The sequence below is a fragment of the Procambarus clarkii genome, chromosome 34, assembly GCF_040958095.1.
Source record: "Procambarus clarkii isolate CNS0578487 chromosome 34, FALCON_Pclarkii_2.0, whole genome shotgun sequence".
Classification (NCBI taxonomy): Eukaryota; Metazoa; Arthropoda; class Malacostraca; order Decapoda; family Cambaridae; genus Procambarus; species Procambarus clarkii.
Genome location: NC_091183.1, coordinates 23,901,335 through 23,911,389, shown reverse-complemented (window position 1 = coordinate 23,911,389; position 10,055 = coordinate 23,901,335).

The window sequence follows — 10,055 nt, the reverse complement described above, 5'->3', positions numbered from 1 at the left end:
TCTACGAGGAATCCCGGAGATCCCGAGGATGATTCATAACTGATGTCTTTGAAAACGTCTTCAAGCTAAGACTTTTCGTATTCCTTTAAATATTCAAATTATCATCAATATATTTATAATTTATAGAATGCTGTACACTGGAGATAATACATGTTTATTATAATGATTAATTTCTGATGTTACTGATCTATATATTTACTGGTGATAAATTTTCTATTGATTCTTTAATTGGTCATAAGATTAGGTTATTACACAATGAACTGGTGCACGAACCACACTAGTTCCCAGACATATATGAAGTTCTAGCAATAACCCCCCAATGTAGGTGTTTGAGGCTTTGATTCAAGTAAATTATTTATACAGCCCATTAATTACTTAAGTTATTATATTTCCTAATATTTATCCATAGACACTGGTTCTTCTAGGAATTTCTAATCATCACTTTTACTAGTTTCCCTCTTTACTATAAAAGCGGGTGGTCCTTCGTAATTGATTTCATTACTTTAATAATTAAAGAAATAAGAGTCAAGCCCCAAATGTCCCACATAGGTTAGGTAGCCGAAAAAGTTAGGTTAGGTAGGTTAGGTAATCAAAAAACAATTAATTCATGAAAACTTGACTTATTAGGCAAATCGGGCCTTGCATAGTAGGCTGAGAAGTGCGTTCTGGCTACTAGGTACGACATATATATATATATATATATATATATATATATATATATATATATATATATATATATATATATATATATATATATATATATATATATATATATATATATATATATATATATAATGCACAGACTACCCTATTCCAGTAGCTGAAGTTTATAACTTTTTAGACACTCAACCCACCAGGGGACTCGAACACTGGCCAACAAGGTGGCAGTTGCATGCTGTATCCACTACGCTATACTTCAAAGCCATAAAGAGAGGTAGGAATTCTGGGGTATTTAACCAACCAAAACTCAAATCCTCTCCCAGGCGATGAGATAGTGTGGGACCTCGGATGCTCTTTCATCGGTTCCTGTTATATGGGAAAACTCAGTGCCAAATGCTTAATGCACAGACTACCCTATTCCAGTAGCTGAAGTTTATAACTTTTTAGACACTCAACCCACGAGGGGACTCGAACACTGGCCAACAAGGTGGCAGTTGCATGCTGTATCCACTACGCTATACTTCAAAGCCATAAAGAGAGGTAGGAATTCTGGGGTATTTAACCAACCAGAACTCAAATCCTCTCCCAGGCGATGAGATAGTGTGGGACCTCGGATGCTCTTTCATCGGTTCCTGTTATATGGGAAAACTCAGTGCCAAATGCTTAATGCACAGACTACCCTATTCCAGTAGCTGAAGTTTATAACTTTTTAGACACTCAACCCACCAGGGGACTCGAACACTGGCCAACAAGGTGGCAGTTGCATGCTGTATCCACTACGCTATACTTCAAAGCCATAAAGAGAGGTAGGAATTCTGGGGTATTTAACCAACCAGAACTCAAATCCTCTCAAATCTCAAATCGTAGTGGATACAGCATTCAACTGCTTTTTTTTTTTCCTTTATTGTGTATTTAAAGGTTACAAAACATAGAATACAACAAAATAAAATAGAATAAAAAACATAGAATATATATATATATATATATATATATATATATATATATATATATATATATATATATATATATATATATATATAAACCACACTTGTCACGACCCTGGAAACAATACAAGAAATTTCCACACTGAGGTACACCACTCCACAATAATCATTGCCAGGAATCACTGACGTTACACACACACACTAACCTGAGCGCTCAGTGTTGGAATTACACACCTGCAAGACTACACATGGGATAATATCACTCTGACAATCGAACAATCAAAAATGATTTAATTACCACAATGGAATAATATAAATATTACATGGACATCTTCTCAGTCCTTGGCTAATCTATGTATACTCTGTTCCCGTGATACCCCCCACACACACACACACACACCGTACATCTGTGTACACAAGACGTAAGTCCCTCTGGACTGACAACAAGGGTGATTATCTCCTTGTCCACACTTCACTTCACCTCTGCAGGTGCTTAGTGACAATGCAACGGAACACCTGACTTCGGATTCAAGCTTTAGAGACTACTAATCACCAGAAATACACACATAGGTACTTGCTCATTCATACTGCCGGCTTACACACTATTGCCATGCATCAGGCACCCCGCTACGAGTGGCTGGCTCACTCACAGCATTGGTAGGTGGCGGTACGCTAGGTGGCGGGTGGTAGGCCTAACCCTTAAATGGCGCATAGCCATTTGACACCCACAGGCGCATACCAAAAAAAAAAAAATTATTTTTTCTTCCTAACCTGTTAATTTGTGTTCACTGATCACGGGAAAAATTATAAAAAAATCGTAAGTGGCATATATTGCCCACTATAGGGCGGGGAAGTGTGGCAAAAATCAGGCGCTGACTGAGCGTGCGTCCCAGGCGGTCTGTTGATCGCCAGCTGTCAGGCCAGAGTTTCCACAAAGAGATAATTACCTAATTATTTCAATGTCTCTGATTGATTTTTCGTAGTTTTTTTGCTGTAATATTATTCAATAGTGTGTAGTGTGATATATTTATATAATAAAATGAGTGAATCATCGCTGTACTCAAAAATATGGTGTGCATATTGTTGATTCAATTATGTTCATCAAACAGTGAACAAATACTTTGTCGGTTATTACACTATATACACAGGTTATATATAAGTATCTGCATGTTTTGTTTACCATGACAAACCACTAAGTTGGTATGCTGAGTGGCAGTGGCAGTGGCAGGCAGTGGCAGTGGCAGGCAGTGGCAGTGGCAGGCAGTGTCTGGCTGCCACTCCCTCCCTCACCTCACCTGACTAGCCACCATTCTCCACCCACCATACTTTTTTGCTTTTATATACAGACGTTATATATAAGTATTTACATGTTTTGTTCACCATAACTGTACATCTAAGCTTGTATGGTGAGTAAAGGCACAGAGACGTAGCTACTCACACAGTCAGCTGGTGGCGGCCGCCCTCAAAGCCAGACGCACTAATATTTCTCCTACAACAATACTGTTTGTGGTGTTATTACGCTAAATACACACATTATATATAAATATCTACCTGTTTTATTCACCATACTTGTACAAGTAAACTGGTATGGTGCCCAAAGACCATCGTGGTCATCAGTAAACAACATGATAAGTCCTGCAGACGAAGCTCCTCCCTCACCAAAATGGCGGCTCCCAACCTCCTACTCTCGCTGTTATCTCACACTATACACACGTTATATATAAGTATCTACATTTGTGTTCATCATAGCGAACCACTAAGCTGGTATGGTGAGTGCAGTCAATAAAATATGGCCACACACACTCAAAAGACAACGCCACCATCCTCCCTCCCACAGCATTACTCCTCCCTCCATGGCGCACAGCGCCAAATATCACCACAATCTTGCTATTATCAGAACCTTGGTCAGTTTTATCACAGTCAGGGGTCTTCTGTAATAATATCATCGCTACATAATAGCATGAACAAGTATATTATGGCATTTTTAGGCGATGCTGTGGTCACAAGCTGAACAGCAGTGCTGTGAGCTCATGCTGCGTGCGTCAGGCTTGGTAGCCGACTCAATACTGAGGCCCCTAACACCCGGGAGTTTGGCCCACGATTTTGTTTAAAAATGGTGTCTGTTTACAAGAGCCCTGATGTAGGTGTGGTGAACCCCGTGTATCCGCGGGCCGTTTAAATATGGCGTAGTACATCGCATCACATGATGTGATGCGCAATTTACTGCAAGTCGGTCAAAGCATCATATAATGCGATGCGCAATTGAAGGGCTAAATGGCGACCACCCCCACCCTTCCTGAGCAAGCGTAGCGCCCCCAACACTTTTTGGCGCCAAAACACTGACTCGAGATTTTTTTTCCCACGAATTTCTATGAGAAAGCTGCCCCTGAACACTTGGCACAAATTTCCCCGTTCTCATCGACTGCTACAGAGCACTAGCAGGCATTATCTATAATCACTGGTATGGGATCTACGAGTCTGTTACTGCTCGTATGCACATTACCCCACTATCCCAGATCACAAGATCTCTACCCACTGCATGTACACAATGTCTTTTCTCCCCTTCGAGCAACGACTTCGGTCGGTTTCTGTGACGACCGCCGTCGTAGATGAAGCAGTTGAGTAGTCAAGCCACCACAACGCCCTATACTTAATTTGGCCAAATGAGTACAGAGAGCGTCTTGACAACGTGGCAGCTGTGTTCAGAATGACGCCTACACAAGCGATTCCTGCGTCCTCCTCGAAATAACCAATGAGAGGAAGGCATACAACAGCTTACCCCACTCAACCAATCAGCAACTCGGTAGCATGGCCCCTAGGGCGACTCCAAGATGGCCGACCAACATAGCGGCTCAAGATGTTTACTAAGATGGCGGCTGTTTCCATGACGACGACTCAAGTGGATAGCGGGTGGGAGGCCCACAGCTCACCCACGCTGTCCCAGACCTAGCTTGTTTCCCGCGCAAACTCGAGTCTCGCTTCAAGCCATACAATAGATTATGCTATCGGCTCTATCACTGTCCACAGACGTGCTACCCCGGCCAGGCTAACATTTCTGGATTGCTGATGACTGGGGCTCTCTCATGAGCCTAAACACTAGATGTTTCGGTTGCTGGTTACCAAATTTAAGTCCTCACACTTAACAAGTGCACTTAACAAGTGTACCTGGCCTCCACAAGCATAAGAGCACTATTGTAAGTGAGCTGGTGAACCATCCCCTCACACTCCCCACTATCTCCCACTCCCTCATCCCCTCGTCCTCCCTACCATTCCCCCATCCCCTGTCCCCTCGTCCCCTCGTCCTCCCACCATCCCCCAACTCCCCCGTCACCTCGTCCTCCCCACCATTACCCCACCAATTAAACAAAATCAACTATACTCACAAAATAAATGATTTGGTAAGCAACACAGCTCAAAACCAACAATATGTCACACAAAATAATTAAATCAAAATGAAAATAAATCAGAATCTATGAAAATTCAATTAATCAGTGAAATCGGAAACATTGAAATGGAATCATAACATATATAGTATAGCGTATGTTGCTCTTACGTGCAACAGATGGCGTTGTTTCTTAAAAAAACTTAATGTTTTTACCTGTCACATGTGTGGCAGCTATATAGTTGGTATATAAAAACATGTGCATATTCAAATGGAATGCTGTGTCAAAAATTCTAAGAAATCGGTGACGAATTTTCGGAGATTTCAGCATGTGTTGCTCTTACATCCAAAAAATTGCGCTGCTTTTCAAGAAAAGCATTTTTTTTTCCTGTCACAGGTAAGGAATGTATATAGTAATTATGTAAAGACACGCGTTTATTCCAATACAACGTTGGATCAAATTTTCGAAACAATTGGTAAAGAGGTTTCGAAGATTTCCTTCACATGAAAAACACAGTTTAATTAAAGCATGTTTTTTTTACCGTCACAAACGTGACATCTATATATTATGTATATAAAAACCCGCTCAGATGCTAATGTAAAGTTGGGTCAAAATTTCAAAGCAATCGGTGAAGAACTTTCGAGGTTTAGCGATTTTGAACAAAGGAACATTTCCATTTTTATTTATATAGATTATTATAATTTATAGTATATAGTATATTATTATTATAATTTATAATATATAGTATATTTAATTTATAATATATAACATATTATAATTTATGATATAAATTATATTTTTGAATTATATATATTTACTAAAGGAAAGAGGGGTTCGAGATATGAGGATGTCTCTTTCAATTTTGATTAAACTTTAATTCTTTTAAGAATCTTACTCATCTGGTATCAGAATAAGTTGTTTGTAAATAACATCAATAATTGAACGAGGAGCATGTATTAAAAAATGGAGGTAATTTAGGAATTTTATAAATCCTCAAAATTTTTTAACCATTTTCATTTATTTGTTGAACATATTTATTATTATTTTTTTCTTATTGTATGAAAGGGGTATTCATTAATTTATCATATAAAAATGCCCCAATCATTTTCACATTCTTATTCTCATCAGCAAATACAACAGTCCAATGTACATTTACAGTCTACTACATCATTATAAACATTTCAACCACAACATTACAAAGAAAGGCCCCCGAAAATAAATAATGAGGAAAAACATTATGAATGTTTGTTACGGCCCTATTGGGTCGCAACTGGGTTCTTTCTCTGATGTTATTAGAGTTTGGGTATCCGGCCCCAAGCTAGTAGTGGCTTTCAAGGAGTGTGTTCCATAACGCAAGTAAATTAAAGGGGAAGGGATACAATTACACTGGTTTCAATATATTATTGCACCACCACCATAAATAAATATATAAACAGTCACACGCGGGGTTGCTATTACTACACTTATTATTTACAATAACTCGTCTTCCTCCGAAGACACGGGATGCTCCACGGTGCTCACGATGAATAGCCCTGGTCCCCTTCTCGTGGCCTCAATGAATCCTTAGATTCTCTAGACGCGTCAACCCCGGCCACAGGCCAGCCAAATCACAGTCCCACTGGGTGCGCCGTCGTGGAGGCCTTCAACCACAAATCCAGCCTGTAGCTGGCAGGTTCCAATCAGCTCTGCTGCGTAGGCCACTCCACGACCGATACTAGGGTTGCGAGCCCAAGGCAGGAGCCTCGTGTGATTTCGCTGATCACTCTCCTCTCACAACACCCCAGTGGCTAGTCTTCTCCGCCAGTCAGCCCCGGGCACGACAATTCCTCAACTGCCACGTCACAGGCAGGCTAACACAACAGTGATCATCCGGGGGGTGACACAGCTTCTACAGCAAACTCGTGGAGATCCTATGGCTGCCTTGGGTTGACTGCCCATCATCCGATACAGCAGTCCCAGGTCGACTCTGTAATCAGACACGTCATCAGTACTAGGGACACTCTAGGGCACCTCACTTACAGGCTTAGGCACAAACGCCCACCTATCCACTCCATAGATGGCGTTGCTGTCTAAGCGTCACCTCACCAGAGGTCAGCAGCGGCTATGTTACGAGCTGATTAGGACGGGAAACGAGCCCCTGTGGCCGGTATATCTCGTCCTCACTAGATGGCGTTGTCCATTTGGAGGGGGTTTCGGGAGCTGACCCACAGATGGTGTGGTCGTCACTGCTCCGTGCTCGGACCCTGGACTCGGGTCCGTAACAATGTTCAAATTGCAATAAAAAATTCAGATGGATATACTCATTAAGAAAACCTTTCAGGAATTCAACATTACCCAAGTATTGTCTAGTCCATACCATCCTGCTTCACAGGGATCTCTAGAACTTAGTCATCAAATCATTAAGTCTCTCTAAAGAAATTTTGTATTGATACTGAGAAGGATTGGGATAAGCAATTAGATCTCCTTATGTATTTTCAGAAGTCTTCCTAATGAGTCTCTTGGAGTATCTCCTTATGCTCTATGGTCGTAAGTGCCGTGGTCCTTTTAAAGCTTTTAAAGATTTCTTGACGTCAACCACCATCAGTGATTCTCTTAATGTGCCTCAGTTTCTTAAAAACTTGAGACATAAACTAGAACAATTGCATACGTTTGCTAGAGCTAATTTATTGACCTCCACACATAAGATGAAAACTCACTTTGACAAAAACACTAAGGTCAGAAAGTTTAATGTAAGAGACTTCGTCCTGGCATATTTTCCTATCCCAACCTCTCCATTTACAAAGTAAATTTTCAGGACCTTATCACATCAAACAATGCAAGAACGACAACAACTACATTCTAGAGACTCCTGACTGGCGTCTCAAGACGCCGGTCAGGATCGGATTTCCGGCACGTCAAACTACTCAAAATCGATCAAGGTAATCCTCCACTGGTACTATAATCAGTATCCGTTTTCACCGAGAAGTATCCCAACAGTGATACATACCCAACTACCTCTACATCTGAGTGTATAGATAACATGAATACAGTGACATCTAACAGTGATATTCTAAAAGATCTTCCCAAATAGCTCCAACATTCAGATAATGGTGCTTCAACGATTAAATTAATCACTATCCATAAAAAATCTGTTTCAAGACACTTCTCAGGAATGTACTTTAGTGCAACACAACATCCAGCTGCTCCAGGATACGACTCACATCCGCCAGCCATACTACAACATCAGTCTTTAGAAGAGAGAAGCCATGTTCGCAGAAGTAAAGAACCTCTTCAGCAATGGATTAGCTACACCTTGTGAGTCTCCTTGGGCTTCACCATGCATATTGGTTCCCAAACCATATGGCAAGGTAAGACTGTACAGATTACCGGAGGGTAAATTCTGTCACATTGGAGAATTCTTATTCATTACTTCGTATCGACGATATCTTAGATGCCATAGGTAATGCTTCCTTTTTGTCTGAAATAGACTTCTTAATGGGCTACCATCAAATCAGGCTAACGAAACGTGCTAAAAGTATTTCTGCTTTTACCACTTCTTTTGGCCTATTTAAATATGGAAGCTTACCTTTTGGACTCTGCAATGCCCCAGCTACCTTCCAGCGAGCTGTCAACCTCGTCATCCAAGATCTTGACGACACCTATGCCTACCTGGATGACATCGTTGTAGCGATCAACTCGTGGCAAAACATCTACACCGACTATAACAACTATTCTATAAGTTTCTTCAGACTGGTCTCACCGTTAATTTCGGAAAGTCCACATTTGCTAAAGGTAAAGAGAAATATCTTGGTCAAGTTATAGGCAGTGAAAGCTTAGCACCTTTAGACATACATACATCTTCAAGCCATCCTACAATATCGACAGCCTACTTCTCGTAAGCAACTTATGAGATTCTTGGGATTAGTGTCATATTACCGCCGGTTCTTTCAGAACTTTAGCATAGTTGCTACACCTTTAATCAACCTTACCAGCCCAAAAAGAAAATATATTTGAACCTACTCACAATTCATTGCCTTCGAACAATTAAAAACTTTGCTGTGTACTATCCCCATTTTTACCTCGCCAGATGTGAAACAACCCTTCATCCTTAATGTTGATGCCAGCAGCACCGGAATTGGGGGTGTCCTGATGCAGCAGAGAGAGGGGAAAGTCCTACCAGTCAGCTACTACAGCCACAAGCTGAAGCCTCACCGACAAAACTACAGCACTATAGAGAAGGAGCTACTCACCATCGTCCCATGCTTGCAACGATATGGACCTTACCTTAAAGGACACCAACCCATCACTATCTATTCGGACCACAGTCCTCTTCGTTTTCTACAACAAGCCCAATTCTCCAACCAGTGTCTACTTCGTTGGGCCTTTTCCCTACAAAATTTCAACTTCCAGATCATCTGCATCAAAGGATCGGAAAACGTAATTGCCGACGCGCTATCCCGTGTTCATGAAGTGGAACCTCACGCTTCCAACATCCTTCCAGCATCGACATCTCAGGCAATAGGAAAAGGCTTTGGGGAGGAGCTCTCACATAAATCCCCTGCTTAGCCATGGAACTGCCTTTTCCTCTCAAAATTCCACGTCATCATGCTAGAAGTCCACCATTATGACAGCAAGATGAGTCATTTGACCTGCCACATGCTCCACCACCCAGTACCCCGCAGGGCCTGGTACTGGTCGTCGACAAGCGAGGTGCTTCTGTCGTGACGCTGAACTACCACCGTTACTACCACCGTGTACTCCTACATACACCAGACCCTTGAGGCGTACCACTAGGTTTGTACTGGAACACAATGAGTGAACATATGGAAGGTATTTAAAGGCCGTCGTGTTTTGTCATTTAATTAGAAAGAATAGACTCTGACAATTAACAACATATTAACATACTCTATTAAATTAAGTATATACACTTTCAATACCCATAAACCACTTGACCTTCGCAGTCACCACTTGCACTCGTAACTTCCGCCTAAGTCCCTAATACTGAATAATTACTACAACGCTTCACACCCGGTTAGTCTTACATTCAATACTCACATACTGCAGACTTAACTTGGTCACTAAGATCATA